This window comes from Schistocerca cancellata, chromosome 2, assembly GCF_023864275.1.
Source record: "Schistocerca cancellata isolate TAMUIC-IGC-003103 chromosome 2, iqSchCanc2.1, whole genome shotgun sequence".
Classification (NCBI taxonomy): Eukaryota; Metazoa; Arthropoda; class Insecta; order Orthoptera; family Acrididae; genus Schistocerca; species Schistocerca cancellata.
Window position 1 is genome coordinate 378,051,226 of NC_064627.1, and position 18,703 is coordinate 378,069,928.

The window sequence follows — 18,703 nt, forward strand, 5'->3', positions numbered from 1 at the left end:
CAATCCACCGGAAAATGCGTGTCAGAGGGTATGTACCAGTTATTAGGGACTCTTTCTCTTCCATTCACGTACTGAGCGCGGGAAGGATGATTATTTGAATGCCTACGTGCGTGCAGTAATTATTCCAACCTTGTCTCACAATCCCAGCGTGAGAAATACGTAAGGGGCTACAGTGTGTTCCTAGAGTCATCATTTAAAGCTGGTGCTTGTAGCTTTCTTAGTAGACTTTCTCGGGATAGTTTACATACATCTTCAAGAGTCTGCCAGTTCAGTTTCTTCAGCTCATTGTAACACTCTCTCATGGGTCAAACAAACCTGGACCACTCGTGCTGCCCTTCTCTGCATACGTTAATATCACTGTTAGTCATATTCGGTATGGGTCCCAAAAACTTGAGCAGTATTCTCGACTGGATCACACGAGTAATTTAAGAGCAATCTTCTTTGTAGACTGAATGCACTTACCCAGCATTCGTTCCATTCCATATCCTTATTAAGTGTTACCCAAGTATTTGTATGAGTTAGCCGATTATCACTGTGTCTCATTAATATTATAGCCATAGTATACTACGTCTTTTCGTTTTGAGAAGTGCACAATTTTACATCCTCAATACTTAAAGCAAGTTGTCAATCTTTGTACCACATTGAAATTTTACCACGTTCTGGCTGAATATTTATGCAGCTACTTTCAGACAGTACTTCATTATGGGTAACTACATCGTTTACAAAAAGTCTGAGTTCACTATTAAAACTTCGCCGTCCGCACGTCTCGTACAAATGTATTCTCTTGGCGCCGTCAGCGTTTGTTCAGATTACTTGGCTTGTTGCTGGCCGTTCTTGACATTATCGGGAGATTATAAATTGTTAAGTTTTACTAATCTCGTCGTTAGTTCTCTTAAGTTCACAACCCTGTTCCCCTACTTTCATAAAATTTTGAAGGTATACATACGTAAATAAATACAAAATTTGTTTGTTTCGTATATTTGTTTATTTGCATTGTCTTTGGTATTCAGTACTTCTCTTTCGTATGATATGCAGCAAAATAGTCTCCAAGATGTAACGCACCGGGCTCATACATGGCAGTTCCTTCGTTTTCGTTTATTCGTTTCGGAAATAAGTATTAGCTGGTGTTGCTTTATGTGACAAGAAAGTCTGTCAAACGAATCATGATGAGACATACGCGATGTAGTGGCAACCCCCAAGTTTTGCTCAGAAGCAGTTACATGGATTTTTATTCACGAATCAGACACTTTCCATAAAAAATCGTGAAATCGGAGACTCTTGTGGTCTGTATTGAAATATTGCCGTGTACGGAACGCATTAAATAATGCGCAATTAAAGAGATACATTAAACCTTTTTTGACCATTTTATAGTTTTTCTGTATATATGGTAATAACTCAAATATTGGCTGCCGATCCACTCCTTTCATGTATTTGTTGTAGTGTAATATACTTTCAGTTTTTTTATTGTGTAATTGGTTTTTCTACATTTTCTCTGAGTGTCAGTCAAAGTGGCAGTATGTATTGTAGAGATTATTCGTATCGTTTTAGTTTTCGAAGCTCTCCATACCTGTGAGAGTACTTCACCTTTCCGTTGATGACAAGCTTCAGACCTTGCGCGCTTTAATTTTTCCGGAAATCCTATATTTTGCCGTATCGTTCCACAAATTCGAATTTTTTTTCAGGTAACTTATCTGCAAGTTCTATACTGATACCACGTAGAGGTGATGCCACTTTCCATAAGAAGGTGTCAATAGTTCCATCACTATTTTAGCTACAGGCCGTCCAGCACAGCTGTATATCTTGAATGAGGAAATGTATGCCGTACTGGAATCACACAGCATCCGAATGAGTATGGGATGTTTCGTAATTTTCGACGGATTGTAAACTTTAAAATGTAACCGTCTACGCCACGGTATCGTTCCTTCATCAGCTGAGATGTTTTGACTTGGATTAAAGGTTTCTTTAAACTTTTTGGAAAAATAATCAATTACAGATAGTACTCTGAAAATCCGGTCGGCATTATCCGGTTTGCTGTTGCTGTCGGAAAAATGTAAAAATGATAATATTTGTCTGAATCTGTTACGGGGCATCTTTTTGCGAAATATCGGTGTCTCTATCAACGAATTCGTTGACCAATAATCATCGATCCTTGCTTTTTTATACAGTTCCCATAATGATATCAAGCCCAAACCATTTTCTAAGTTCGGGTCCCGTAACGTCAACGAATTTGGCATTTTTTAAATCCAGTTTCGTCTATTGCAATTTTGACTGTAGTACTTGTTGGTTTCGTTGCTAATATATTCAAGTAGATCGTCCTCAATATACAATTCTATGATATCCTTGACGCTCTGTGTATCTTTGAGAAATACGTTTGGATCGGGAGATCCTTCAAAATTATTACTGGTCCTCGGTAAATCAAAGTCTGACCACTGTGCACTGTCGTCTTCTTCTCATTCATCTGAATCAGTTGGCAATCGTAGTGTTAGCCGAATTCTTCTTGGACGTATTTCACCATATTCCGACGATTCTGCTTCACTTTTATATTTTTGATATTCAATGTCTTCTTCCCACTCGGCCAAGTCGTCCGAAACGTCAGACAAGACGTCCATGCATTCACCTTAGATAATTGTATCGTCTCTTTCATCTGCCATGATGAAAAGGCACGTACTTGTTGACGTGTGTAACCCATTGTTACCTAAACAAAACACCAACAGAATGCAAAAAATACTAAAGTGCTGTCGTCGGCCACTGCGCGATTCTATGCTCACGACACCGCTGGGTTGTCGACGGCCACTGAGTGATACTATTCACACGACACCACTATGGTGTCGCCGGTCGTTGACCGATATTTCGCCCACAACGCCACTGTGGTGTCGCCAAACGGCATAGTGTTAATGTTGTCCGCAAAGTCATTAATACACGACATGAAAAGCAATGGTCGTAACAGACTTTCCTGGGAGAGATCCGAAGTTACTTCTACATCTGACGATGACTCTCCATCCAAGACAACATGCCAGTCACAAATTTCAGTTGATAACCCATATAATAAAACTTTTGACAGAGACCGTAGGCGTGGTACTGGGTCAATTGCTTCTCGAAAATCAAGAAATACTGCATCTACCTGACTGCATTGATCTAATGCTTTCAGTGTGTCATGTGAGGGAAGTGCGTGTTGTGTTTCACATGATCAATGTTTTCGAAATCCATGCTGCTTGGCAAGGAGTAGAGATTCAGCTCAAGATACCTCATTATGCTTGAGATCGGAATAGTTTCTAAGATACTACAATAAATCGACGTGAAAGCTTTTGAACGGTAATTTTCCTATTCTTTTTGTAGACGTGTATTACCTATGCTTTCTTGCAACCACTGGGCACGGTTTCCTGTTCGAGGGATTTACAATAGATTATAGTTAGAAGAGGGGCTAACTTAGCCTTTATTTCCATATAAAATCTGATGCGTATCCCATCGTGGCCTGGACCTTTATTCAGTTGTAGTGATTTCAGCTGTTTCTCAACACCACTGACGCTAATACTTAGTTCATTCATCTTTCGAGTGGTACGAGGATTAATTTGGCGCAATTCTGCTGGGTTTTTCTTTTTAAAGGAAGATTTCAGCTTCTTGCTTTGCTGCCCTCAATTTCAGTTACTCCCTTATTAGCTGGGGTTAGGACTCTAACTTCGGTGGCACTAACAGCCTTTACATACGACCAGAATCTCTTTGGATTTTAAGAAATGTCATTTGAAAGCATTTTGCTGTGTTAGTCATTGGAGTCATCACGCATTGCTCTCTTGACAACCACATGTGTTTCATTCAGCATCTCTCTGTCTATAGCCCTACACTTTGTTTTACAGCTATTACGCAATATAATCTCTCTTTCTTTAGAAATTTCTTTACAGTGACTGCATACCGTGGAGATTCCCTCCCTTTATGAACTGTTCTATTGGGTACATATCTATTCACTAAGTTATGAACTATTCTACCTCTACGTGCTCCTCTACGTGCTCCTTACCAATACTGATAGTTTCAAGTCCCTCACTGAAATATGACACTACTGATTTTTTAATTAGTTCACTGGACATATTTGTCTTTCTACTTGTTTTAGTTGTCCTTTATACTTTGGTAATCATTGTTGTCCCAAAAGCGTCATGATCACTAAACCAGTTTCGATCTGGACATCCTCAAAGAGATCAGGTCTATTTGTTGCCATTAGATCAAATATATTTCCATCATGAGTGGGATTCCCAACTATTTGTTCCAGGTAGTTTTCAGAGAAGGCATTTAGTAAAGTTTCAAAATTTCACAGGATATCTTATCACGTCCACCACCAATAAAACTGTAATTTTTTCAGTTAATTGTTGAATTATTAAAGTCTCCACCCATGATTACTTTATGACTGGAGAACTTATGTGCAAGTGAACTGATGTTTTCTCTGGAGTTCTTTGTTACATCAGGAGATGGGTTTGGTGGGCTATAGAAATATCCCATTATCATTTATTATCAATTATTTATTGTCAGTTAGCTAATAGTATTTTAATACTCTCACCTGCGGGAGGCAATTCTTTTGATTCATAACATAACGCTTAACGTTTCTGTCACTGTTGATCAGCCTTCGTTAAAAAAAAAAGCAGTCATCTAACCAAATATTGTTTTTGCACACCATAGTAATTTACTAGGCACAGTGCTGTTGGAGGTGGTATATCGTAGCCTGCGTCCGACCTTTGAACTGATTTCCCCATCCAGTTATAGGGGACTTGAAGTTAATGTGCATTCCGAAAAACGAAGCAACTCGGTGCTTTTCACATCAACCAACATTGTCAGAGGTGAAAGAAGTGTTCTTTCACAGTTAAAGGTCCTAGGACTTATCGGTGGTCGAACCCGAGAACTTTGGCTTCCTTTCCTGGTACTTTATTACTCTTTTTCCGATCTGTTCCTTCGTCGTTATGTCGTCAGTTAATCGTTGCGGACTTCGCATGACAACTTTCACATTTTTCACTCATTTTTTTATTACAGAGGGTAATGCACGAAAATCGTGTAACCTTTGTTGACATGTAACGCGACATACCTCCAAAGACGTGTTATGAAGTTATCGTAACCATGCCACGAAGAATTGTCTGCGTATTGTGATACAAGGCAGATCAACTCGCTGTCTAGCATACGATCATAATGTTCGGGTCCATCATTGCATAATTAACCCTAGATTACTAAACACTGGTAAGATTTACGATTACAGTTGGAATTTATTTGCGGTTTCCGCCAATCTGGACTCAGAAGCTACACCTGCTCTTGAGTACATTAATGGCAAACGTAATTGTTAGTAATAGATGTGTTATTTAATGCCTAACTAACTATTCGCTGAACTGGTAATCTTGTCATGAATACCACGAACGTTTAGTAATGGTGTTCCTGTTTTCTAATAGTCGTCACATTTGTTTCGTCACCTAGAATTTATCTTAGTGTAGCATCTTAGATGAAATATCAAGCAGTTATAATTAGAAGAGTGTCAGTTTACATGAAATTGGCCTTCTTCATTGTTAATCTCGGCTTTTGCTACTGAAATTATAACAAAATGGATGGTGGTGAGTCTGATTTCAACATACTGGGTGTTTTGCTTCAAGAAAATTTTAAAGAGACATACAATTGAGAAATAACGAAGATTTTCTTGAAGGAGATGATGTTGTCTGTACAGATGACAATGATGTCGATACACACTTTGAAGCAGCAGATGAGGAAAACTAAGAAGAATGCCTGGGGAACAGTGGAAGGAAACAGAAGACTTTCTTCTTCTAATAATTTCCGGGTATTTCAGAAGTCACAGAAGACTTTCTAATCATTTTGTGTGTAAACTACTCTTTGAATTATAATAATTATACTAATTAGTATGTAGTGCATAACACAAATTATGAACACGTTTCCAATAACATTTTGACCAATAAAATTGCAATTAAAGGGTACAAAAGACGACATTTTGGTCTAATTTTATATGTAACATACAGTTCGAAATTTTTAATTCCAGTTTACTAGTGCACAAAAATTACGACTTCATTTGAATAAAATCTGGAGTACTAAAATTTACGATTGTTTAGTGGCAATGTAACGTGTTCCGCCCTTTAGTGTTCTAGGGTTAAATGTAAAATCGATTGCCTCCTGCTTACTTCTAATATAACACTACACTGACACATACCTTAACAAGAAATGAATACGAAACGTTGATATGAGTCTCTCCTCCAATGATACACGTTTCTTGAGCAACAGTCCGTGATGTTCGGAATACAAATCCCAAAGCGTTAGACGAAAAAAGGCATCAGTTTGTTACCGGAGGACAGATTTATCAGATCATAACGAGCTTTCTCCGCGCGACTGGCGTTTGGGGAGTTAATTTAAAAGTGTTGACAAGGCCACTTTGGCGGAACAGACGAGCGCGACCTAACTCGATCACGCGGAGATGGGCGGGGCGGCCGGTTGGGCTTAACGTTGTTCCGGCGGACAGCTGCCAATACGGCGCCGACATTAATTCTGCGCGTCAACAGGGCGCGCCCTCAAGTTAGGTGACAGAGCTCCACTAGAAACCGCGTTTCCTCTTTCCCTGTGGAACCAGACCACCCTGTTTGGAAAGTTTCCGCAGAAAACGTGAACTTACTGCAGCGCGTGTTTCGGGAAGAGTCTACACATCTTGCACGTGACCTGGTTTTTGGCGTTGCTACTCTCTCAGATGCTTATAAATTAGGACTTTATGTCCAAATAACAATAACAATTGGTTGTCAAAACTAATCTTGAAACGGAACAAATAGCGATTTACTTGCGTTTAGAAACGAGTTTCGGTTGTATAGAACCATCCTCAGATTAGTTTCATATATACAGTGATTCGCCAGCAGTAGCATCAACATCGAGGGAATTGTTTCTATTAGGTAACAGTCAATTAAGGAGCTACTCGTATTGCATTACGCTCAGCGCGCTAACTTGCGAGAGAGGGCAGAGAACTAGACCTATGTCGTCCTCTCCATGGGAGTCAGAACAGCCTATATTGCCAATGTTAAATTTGCAAAATTTTTGTACCTTATTTTCTGGAACTGTTATGCCTAGTACTTCGAAATTTAGAGAGCTTTTTTCTGCCTGTAGTGTTAGTTCGCTGAATTAGAACCACTTTTTCTTTTCTGGTGGTATAAAAGTTACGAATTTTTGTACTCTTATGCAACTTTTAACTGTGAAAAATGAATCACCATGGTTCATACATAAGTCAGTTCCTGTCAAGATTCTAGTTCAATGGCTACATTTAACTATTTTATAGAATTTCTGAAAATATGAGTGTCATTGGTTCAGTGACCTGTGAGATAAAGGTACATATAACAGTGAAAATGTCAAATTACGGAAAACTCAATTCAAATAATTCACAAATAGCGTTTATTTTACTATCAAAAGTGTCCAGTAGAGTCATCAGGGTTATATTTCGGTTCCTTTTCTTCACCTAGAAGCCATTTCGATGTTTTTCCTAATAAATGCATTCTTCGTCGTACTGGTCCGTAAGAGGTTGTTGAACGTCTTGGTTTGATTCTGCGTTCAACCGTGGTTGCATTTTCAGAGATCAATATGCCAAAATTCTCTGTATATTATATACTTCATCTGTAACTTTACTTACACGTCTTGCTAATTTTTCTTATGCACTAGAGGGTGTGCCCCCTTCACGCTTACCAACTGTACAAATGTTAGAACTTCCATTACCATCATCAGTTGCTGAAGCAGAATCACTTTCACAAAACGTTTTAAGATTTTGTTTTTGTGTGTTCCACAGCCTCAAATATGATCCAGGTAGGCTGTATATACAGAATACAGCCTACCTGAACCATGTTTTCATTCTCAATACAAGAACGGTGTACGAAAATTGATTCCCGCAGAAGTTGCGTTTTTTAAATAATGACGCACTCCTAGGCATCGTAGAAATTACGGCACTTAGCATTAAAAGTAATAACAAGACAGATAAATTCCGATCGAAGAGCAAACGAAACTCAAAACTCAAAGCACTAAACTGTAAACACAGTTACTATGACAATGATACCAACCGACAGATTAACATTTCTGCAACAGAAGAGTGAAATCCACAGCCTACTATATTATGTTTTCGTAAATGCGAATATTTGTATACGAACAGATGGCAAGATGGGTAAGCTTCCTGATCGCACATATAACTTTGATAAATGAAATAAAAAATATTTCTAATTAAATTTCTTAACACATTTTGCACCATTTCATGCAAAAAAATTGAAAATTATTTTATATGTTAAAACTAAAAATGTGATTTTTCTACCATTCTGCTGCATTCCAACTAATCTTAATGAACGTTGGTCTGGTAAACATGCCAGCCTTTAGTTTTAGGCGGTTTTCCACGTTTCCTTAGACAAAGGCTGGGCTGATGTCCAATCATCACACCGGTAAAGAAGATACGCAAACAGTCAAAACATGGTAAGACACACGATAAATTTATAGGATTCGCAGACAGATGGCGAACGCGACCTCCCTCCCTTAGGTCAACTAATGAGGCTGGTGACTGGAAGAACAACGGGCCGAAAGATTAAAATAAATTTGCCAAATAATAGTGACCACTGATCCCATACGAAGGGATTAATGCCACAAAGGAGACAGAGGTTTGTCAGTTTCGGATAGCAAACGACATATTGTTTACTTTTTTTTGTGGTCTGACAGAGCAGGGATGGCCAAGATTTCGTCACGCGATTAGTGCTCGTGCATGCGTGCATAACTCTCTCTTCTAACTGCACACTTTCCCCACTGCCAAGTCACGATGTCTAACGTGAGCTTGAGGAGCGGAAAGAGCGGAAAACTGCAACCACACCGCATTTAAACGGCAGTGTAGTCGCACTGGATGTTACTTGGTTTTGAAGCATGTACATCTGAAATACGCGAATAAGGTACGCTTGAAATATGAGTGAAATTACGTACCTGACAATAGACTGAAACACAACTGTTAGAATGGGAATGGTATGTGAACGTGCATTTTTTCTCGTCGTTTATGGGCTGTACCCTGTACTCAACTTTCCTGACTGTAACAACGTAAATTTCATTCATCTGCTAGAACAAAAACTGCCAATAACTTTAAACCAAACCAAAAGTGCATGAATGTACGTTACACAAAAACTGAATCTGATAAAAAACTATTGATTTGAAATTGACTCTGGTAATAAAACAAAACTTGATCAATTTGAAAATAATGGTTCCTGTGCTTAATGAATGCTATCACTGAAGAAACAAAATTTCTTACCTTTATCTGCGCAATGGTAACGGTCATCGCACTGCTCTCTGATAGTACTTTAAATTTTACAGTTAGTAAACAGCAACTGAGCAAGACTGTTGCTTAACATACATTTTAATTAAATCGAATATGAATGAGACAATTACTTCTTGATAAAATAGTTAATCAAAAATGACGTGGATCTGGAAACTAGTGTTGACTTGGGGTAAGTTACAGTATGGCACTAACTTTAAACTTGTATTTTGGCTTTTTGAAAATTAAAAATGCTCACAATTAACACACTCAATAAACTGATTATACATGAACAATTAGCTTTACAAAATTATTGGAAATGAGTGTTACACATTGCCTCAATCATCACTTACGAACAGAGCAATGAATCCCATCTGTCAATCATTCCATTAGTAGTGAAACAATTTCATTTACTTTAATTATTTACAACTTCTGTTGGGATTCCTTTTACAGTTATCAGACATCATAGGATCTTGCAAATAAAAAGATTTGTTACTGCCCAAAGAGAGTAAGTATATATCCAGCACACATCAGGTACTATACGTCTTTACAAATGAGAGTACTCCATTAATCTCACAATCTAAAGTTACTCTAACACATTACCCATAACACCTCGAATCAGCAATTGCTGTTGAGCAGCGACGCTACTACACAATCGATACTACATCTGACAATCTCTGGTTCAATATAATATTTTCTTACAAAACTTGAATTTATTTACCCTGTATATATATACCTTTAAGTTTCATATTATAGATTTCTCAACAACATAATCGCAAGCAAAACAAATTTTTAGTATTATTTAATAATTTTTGGTACACTGAAGACAAAACATGATTTTTATCTGGTACAAACTGTCGGCATACAGACAGACACTGACGGTTTCAAAGATTTCACGCACAGGGTGCCACGTAATCGTGACGTATGTAGTTTTATAATCGAAAAATGTCTTTTAAACACATAAAGATATTTTACCAGATTTGAAACCTTATTATGAAGACGTGAAAACTCTACTCGAGGTAAACAATATGGACCTCCTGGACAGTTTTACTGTAAAAGATTTTGTCTTTGAAACCGAAATTACAATACCGATCAATCAGTTACATCCGCACGTGGACACGGGTAGTTTCAACTGAGAAGCAAAACGATCACGAAAACTGTCCCAAAATAAGTGTAAGAAAGACAGTGTCCTAAAACGTTTAGGAAACTATCCTTGTAACTCTTTCAAGGCCACAATGAATTCTTCAGAACTCGTATTTTCTTTAATGCCAGCGAGCTAGAAATGCTGGTGGTGCTTTTTGTCAGAATTTGTCCCTTCTGTAAAGATATTTTCTTTCTCAATGCAGCTCCATCAGAGTTAAGACATTTTATCACCTTCCCATATCTTACTTTGGACAGCGATCAGTCAAGTCCTCTTAAAATGCGAGATCGGCAGTCCATTCACGATTTCTAATATTCGCTTTTTCCTTCATAAATTCAATAACAGCTGGTTTTAAATCAAAAATGTTTCCAGTCACATCCTTTGGTATCACCAACGTAATTTGCAGTAATATGTAAAGTCTCCATACGCCTCGTTCAGTTCCAGTGGAAGCCTTTGCAACTGTTAGCGTAATACTGCACACAACTTCAAAAAATTGACTATTGTACCATCAATTACATCAGGTGCTCCATCATTCCAGAGGACAAGTTGCTTCTCAGTGTACAGAGCTACGAATCCCATCTGTCAATCATAATTTTTTGCTCTTTCATTATCAAGTAAATCTTTGAATTCAGCCGGCCTCTGTGGCCGAGCGGTTCTAGGCGCTTCAGTCCGGAACCGCGCGCCTGCTACGGTCGCAGGCTCGAATCCTGCCTGAGGCATCTCTGCCTATTAGAATATGACCTTCCTCAACAGTCGGCGGTCTCTGTCAGTCAACAGACGAGGTCAGCCAGTACGTTTTTGTGTTGTTCGTGTTCCTTCACGTTTCCACTTAATTATCACATCGGAAACAGTGGACCTATCGATGTTTGGGAGTGTGGAAATCTCGCGCAGAGACGTGTGACCCAAGTGACATCCAATCACCTGACCACGTTCGAAGTCTTTGAGTTCTGCGGAGCGCCACATTCTGCATAGATCCTGAGAAATCAGTACACAGAACAACCACCTCTGGCCGTAATAACGGCTCTGATACGCCTGGGCATTGAGTCAAACAGAGCTTGAATGGTGTGTACAGGTACATCTGCCCATGCAGCTTCAACACGATACCATAGTTCATCAAGAGTTGTGACTGGCTTATTGTGACGAGCCAGTTGCTAGGCCAACATTGACCAGACGTTTCCAATTGATGAGAGATCTAGAGAATGTGCTGACCAGGGCAGCAGTCGAGCATTTTCTATATCCAGAAAGGCCCGTACAGGACTTGCTACGTACATTATCCTGCTGAAATGTAGGGTTTCACAGGGATCAAATGAAGGGTAGAGCCGCGGGTTGTAACACACCTGAAATGCAACGTCCACTGTTCAAAGTGCCGTCAATGCGAACAAGAGGTGACCGAGACGTGTAACCAATGGCACCCCATACCATCACGCCGGGTGATACGCCAGTATGGCGATGGCGAATACACGCTTCCGATGTGTGTTCACCGCGATGTCGACAAAAACGGATGCGACCATAATGATGCTGTAAACAGAACCTGGATTCATCCGAAAGAATTATGTTTTGGCATTCGTTCACCCAGGTTCGTCGTTAAGTACACCATCGTAGGCCCTCCTGTGATGCAGCGTCAAGAGTAACCGCAACAATGGTCTCCGATCAGATAGTCTATGCTGCTGCAAACGTCGTCGAACTGTTCGTGCAGATGGTTGTTGTCTTGCAAACGTCCCCATCTGTTGACTCAGGGATCGAGACGTGGCTGCACGATCCGTTACATCCGTGCGGATGAGATGCCTGTCATCTCGACTGCTAGTGATACGAGGCCGTTGGGATCCAGCACAGCTCCTGAACCCCTGTCGCGATAGGATAAACCGCCATCGCGATTAGCTACAATCCGACCTTTGGCAAAGTCGGAAAAGTGATGGTATGCGTTTCTCCTCCTTACAAGAGGCATCACAACAACGTTTCACCAGGCAACGCCGGTCAACTGCTGTTTGTGTATGAGAAATCGGTTGGAAACTTTCCTCATGTCAGCACGTTGTAGGTGTCGCCACCGGCGCCAACCTTGTGTGAATGCTGTGAAAAGCTAACCATTTGCATATCACAGCATCTTCTTCCTGTCGGTTAAATTTCGCGTCTGTAGCACGTCATCTTTGTGGTGTAGCAATTTTAATGTCCAGTAATGTATATTTCTGCCTAAGAGGGACGTGCTTTAAATTTTTACCCACTGTCAATTTCAAGTCTCCCATATACGAATTAAAGTTTTTGGCTGTTAAACAGTTGTCTCTTTATGTTTACTCTACGTCCAAATGCAGGATACCACGTGCTACCGTCAGTCCACTACGTCAGTCCCCGTTTATTTCGACCATAAATACGAAACCAGCCACAGTGAGCAATATAATGAAACTGCGAGGTCGTAACCGCTTAGAAAAAATTGACCACTCGAAACTAAATACCACCGTAGTCTGTTGCCATTCCATCATATGTCATCTGGTCTGAATCACCTCGCTACGTGTCACATGCAGTACCGGCGACGCCTTGTGTTACGGTTGTGCACTGCTGCCTGATGCTGCGTTAAACGGTCCCTCCCTCACCCCGCCTCAGTGGCGGCAGAGGACAGACTGTTGATGAACTCGTCGCTCGATTCAGAAGTCGATATAGCAGTCATCTTCTCCACAAGGCGTTGATACTTTCGAAAGAGATACGTTGGTCATCCTCCAAGAATCTTACTGTACTCCTATCCTAGCCTTCCAATCACAAACCGTTGTTGTGGCCATCGATCTCAATCTTCCGCTTAAATATCAAACTCCCTGAAGTCCGACATGGAAGGGAGGAACTTCATATTTTGTTGAAACGGGATAATCAGAGAACTTCACTAATTCCCACTATATCTAACTTTAACCTATCCATTTCCCTTTTTAAATTTTCTAATCTACCTGCCAGATTACGTTATCTGACATTCCACACTCCGATACGTAGAACGCCAGTTTTCTTTCTCCTGCTAACGAAGATTACAGTGTGTGTAGTCAAATAAAAAACTTGTCGAGAGAAACGTCATTTCCAGATTCGTTAACCATCAGTAGGATCCTATCCTTTCACCACAAATTCCGAGAAAGTCAGAAGTGAAAGACATAGTCAAAATTAGATTTGCAGTTCATTTTCAGTTGAATGATTATTTTAATAAAAGGCAATATAACTATACTCGCGCAAATATCATTGCACTACTACTGCAGACAATCAGTGCAGATTAAAAGTTATTTAAAGTGAAATTAATATTCTATAGCAAAAGCATGCTAGTTTTCATGTGGTCAAAGTAGCTTTAGAATTTGATTCTGTATTTCGTAAATGGTATGTAACATTACTTCTGAAAAATAGTTATATTTCGTAAATGATATTGTGAGCATACGTCTACCTAATATTAATACTGAAAAATATTTGTTGCAATGAATGAAAGTTTTTACCACATTTATTTGAGAAGCAATCAGAGACAGGGTAATAAGTGAAGAACAAAAATCAGTTTTGGCCACGACTGAGCATATTTTCAAACAAGCAACATTATCGTGAGTTACGTAACACACTATTGTTCCCGTAATGTATTTCTAGTCACTGAACATCATTATGGTAAATAACGTCATTGCATTCCAAATTAACGACTTTTGTTTTCATCTCACATGTATTTTTTACGAGTAAGTTAGCGCTTGTGCATTTTGTCCAGTTGCTGATATGTCTTTTTCACTCGATATGTATTTGCTTCCAAATCATTAAATTACTTACTAAATAACTTTAGCTCGTTTTTGGAATTTATGGAAGTTTTATTCTGCAATCTAAATTCATTCAGACCATTTTCTGGCGTACAAAATTACGGCTAACCACACTGGAATTTCAATTTTTTTACAAATTTTTACATTTCGGTTGTTGTGAGCAGTAGCAATAATTCGTGCAGTACCATCAGGTTGCAACGATCTATGTTCTATTGATAAGCAATGCTCTTCGGATTCGATGCCTGGTTTCCACTAACAGCGGAACATTACATACAACTGTCGCAATAAAACCTTACGTACAGCGTAGAGAATAGGTACGTTATACTATGATAGTCAGGTAGCTTCTCGAAAAGAGAGGTGAGTCTTAAGACTTTTCACCATGTCACTAGCTATTTCTGACCGCTTGAAAGTAGATAATCTCTTGCATTATTAGATACAACTTACTGCATCTATCTGGAACTGCTACCTAGCAGAGTATTTATTCATCTGAAAACGGTTACGCTACTTCGTTCGATCAAATGAGTGCTTATGTTCACCTATCATGTGAGGCGTGATTGTATTGAGTGTTACAGTGTGGCATTGACGAGAGAATAAAGAGGGCGAAAGCCATTGTTGTCAGAGAAAAAACTGACATACTTCCAAAAACTATGGATACTCGGATCTGCCCAGAACATCTTGGTTCCCGAAGATAATGGGATTGCAGCGTATGCAGAGGTGCTGGAGACTGGAAAAACACGAAGAGATGTGATGGATATTTATTGGAATGAGTTGTACGAAACTCCTCCATCCCTAGCTCCGCAGCCAGAGTATCTGCGTGTTATGTGCGTGAGTCGGCTTCCATTCCTTGTACTGCCAGGGACTGTGCCTCGTGGTGCAGTTGACGAGCTAATTGAAGGATAGTACCGACCCGAAGGTCTAAACAGCTGACGGACGGAAGTATGGTGTGCTGACCCAACACCCCTCCATACAGCAACTAGATGACGCCACTGGCAGAGGACGACACTTTTGTCGGTCTGTCCCGATTAGCCCATCTGGACCAGTACGTGGAGCTTTGCTTAGTTACTTGCTTGCTTATCTAGAACTCATTAGGTTGCTAACTGTATGCCGCTGTTAGTAGTAGAGTAACAGAACTCTTGTTCTGTCTTTCATTTTATTTTTCTCTTTACTTGAATAATCTCTTAATTACTGCCTTTCCTTCACAGTACTAATGCATCCTTGCACGCTAATTCCTTTCTCTACTTCACAATAAATATCCTATGCCTTCTTTAATCTTGTGATGGAAGGCTTCGGTTTCTCAAACGTTTTTACACCGAACAAAAATATTTCCTTCTATGGATATGAAGAAAAAAGCTCTTACATTTAACATGATTCAGAGAAAAAACACTTTCTATTCCCAATACACCAGTGGAGAATTTACTTCAGTGCTATATTTCTATTCAGAGCAGAACGCTGAACTTTCTGTTCGAAACTCTCTAGCGTTTTCCTTTTCCCCCATTCCTTCATTATTCCTTTTTTTGTCTCTATGCGAATGAATATGAAAACTCACACAAACGCTGCTCCTAAATTGTAAGCAGATAGCGTGCATATTCACACACATGTAGTACCACCAAACGACCCGTAATGCGCGCTTTTTCAAATGCAAATTGCACTGCACTGCTTTGAAGAAATCCGTATCGTATAAGAGGGCTCGGAAGATAATTCCGCGGTAAAATGCATCTCCATAAACGTAGCTTCTGTGATGAGCTTTTTTAGAGCCTGCCTTTATGATCACAGTCTTTTGAATGGAGTCTAGAAGGATGTACGCTCCGTGAAGAGACTACCTTGGTTTTTTTCTTTTCAGAACGCTCTTAAGAGTTGCTACGTCGGTGAAACAGCTAACAGCAGTTAACAACTAACAGAAGTTATTTCGCTCTTGAGCCCGTGTCTTTGCAAATTCCGTAATTTTAATTTTTAACTTATTTTGAAAATCTAGTGCTGAAAGAAGAAAGCACCGTTGAATTTCGAAGTACGTCACAATACAAAAAGGTCAGGTTTGATGATAATTCTGTAGTTTATAAATGATTTTGGGTAGTGTGTTGATTACAGATATGGGTGAAATACATGGAAACGCATACAGTTTTATTCGCGGAGTTCTTGCCGCGTTAGATTTGCCAATCTCAAGCTTTCAACGACTTCGTCCGTCGTGACCTCTCGACGATAGGGACCGACAAAATCGTCGAAAACTCGAAACTGAGAAATCTAACGGGACTAGAACGCGAAACGTTTATTCAAGAAAGACGCCGTGGGAAACTACAATCTCAAGTGGATAATCTGTCAGTAAAATGAAAGTAACTTTTTTAAGTCGAAATTGATCAGAGCATCATTTTTCATATATTTGTAAGACGAATGACAAAGAAGATTGTTAAGTGAATGGTTAGATTGAGACATTGTAATCCTTAGAAGCAGGCATTCTGAAACTCTTAATAAAATTATTTGAAAACTAGCCGACATATATGACGAGACATATACAACGCGGCCGTAACACCAACGTCATGATTTGTTAACTGTTAATACAGCACATCAAAGTACCATGCTTATTGCAGGCAGTGTCTGCTTGCAATCAAATGAGGGATTAGCAGTTATAGATAAAACATATTATCAAAGACAAATAGAGTGAAACAAATCATTGGTGGAACATTCCATGTAACACATGGAGTATTGTATTCTGTCATAATATCATTCAGGTGAACCATAACAGAATACGAAAACAATGAGCATACAGTAAAAGTCACATATTATGAACTGTGACAGTTCATAAGCTTTAAGAAAAAACTTCTATCCGCAAGCAATCAGAATTGTTTCCAGTAACCATTTAAGCACTAACCTGTCTCCAAGTTTTTAAGAGGGACAGTAGCTACGTCTTTTACTAAAATTCTTATGTATGTTAAATTATATTTATAATCATCTGAATCGTTCTCCAGCATTGAATGTTTACATTTTGATTCAGATGAAGATAATTACATTCAATAAATAACGCTATAATACAAAAAATTGATTTACTTAAATATTTTGTAAGATGGCTGTTCCTAGGCCAACAATCAACAGACGACCTCAGTCCATAAAAAGTAGTTGATATACACCATATTTTCAATGCAGTTAACTGAAAGAGCTGTCACTTCATCTGGAAACAGTACATTCGGCAACGTAAGGAAGCTTTCGTCACGACATAATATCTGTTGATATGAAATATTTGGAAGAAGTTGTAGAGGAGCTTTCCGAAAATTGAGCGCAGTACTGTTTTTCATAAGAGGTCTAGATAGATGAAAAAAGGAAATAATTGGATATATCTTTGTATTTTTTTTTTTTTGGGTCATCCGTCTCCTGACTAGTTTGACGTGGTCCGCCACGAATTTTTTTGTAGCCTTGCAAACTACGCCCTTAGTTAATTGCTGGATATGTTCCAGTCTTTGTCTTCTCTACAATTTTTGCCATCTACAGCGCCCTCTAGTGTCATCGAAGTCATTCCGACATGTCTTAACAAATGTCCTATCACCCTGTCACTTCACTTTTTCAGTGTCTTCCACATACTCCCTTCCTCTCCAATTCTGAACAGACCCTTCTCATTCCTTACCTTATCAGTCCACGTTATTTTCGACATTCGTCTGTAGCACCACACCTCAAATGCTTCCATTCTCTTCAGATCCGGTTTTCCCACAGTCCATATTTCACTACCATACAATTCTGTACTCCAAACGTACATTCTCAGAAATTTATTCCTCAAATTAAGGCCTATGTTAGATACTATTAGACTTCTCTTGACCAGGAATACCCTTTGTGCCGGTGCTAGTCTGCTTTTGATGTCCTCCTCGGTCTGCCTGTCATTAGTTATTTTGCTGCCTAGATAGTGGAATTCCTTAACTTCACCTATTTCATGACCATCAATCCTGATGATAAGTTTCTCGCTGTTCTCATTTCTGTTACTTCTCATTCCTTCCGACTTTCTTCAATTCGTTCTGAATCCGTATTCTGTACTTATTACACTGTTCATTCCATTCAGCAGATCATGTACCTTCCTTCACTTTCTCTCAGGATAGCAATATTAGCGATTCGTATCAGTTATTATTATTATTATTCACATATGGGTCCAATAAGACCACGAGAGTTACAATCAATCAACGTCGCTTTTGATGGTTGGCCTTCCTTTGTGTCGAAATTTGTTTCATCCTTTCAGAGCGAAATCTCTTTTTTTATAAGACCGCGTTGTTCCGGTCCGCATTCTAATTTCTTTCGGAATGACTATCGAATCAAATATCTTTTTCTGTTTGCAACGTCTGCCTGAGTTAAACCGAATACTTTAAAGTCGTCCTTAATCGCAGCGATCCAATGAAATGGCTCAGTTTTGGTGTTAATTCTGTTTTCGTAGAATTCTAGTACTTCTTTTGTCAACGTAGTGGATGGCATTCTTTTAATGTGCCCATAAAATTTAAGTCTTGGTTTTCACATTCCACCATGTATGTCAGCGTATTTTTCTATTTGCTTACTACTTTCGAGCCTATCAGT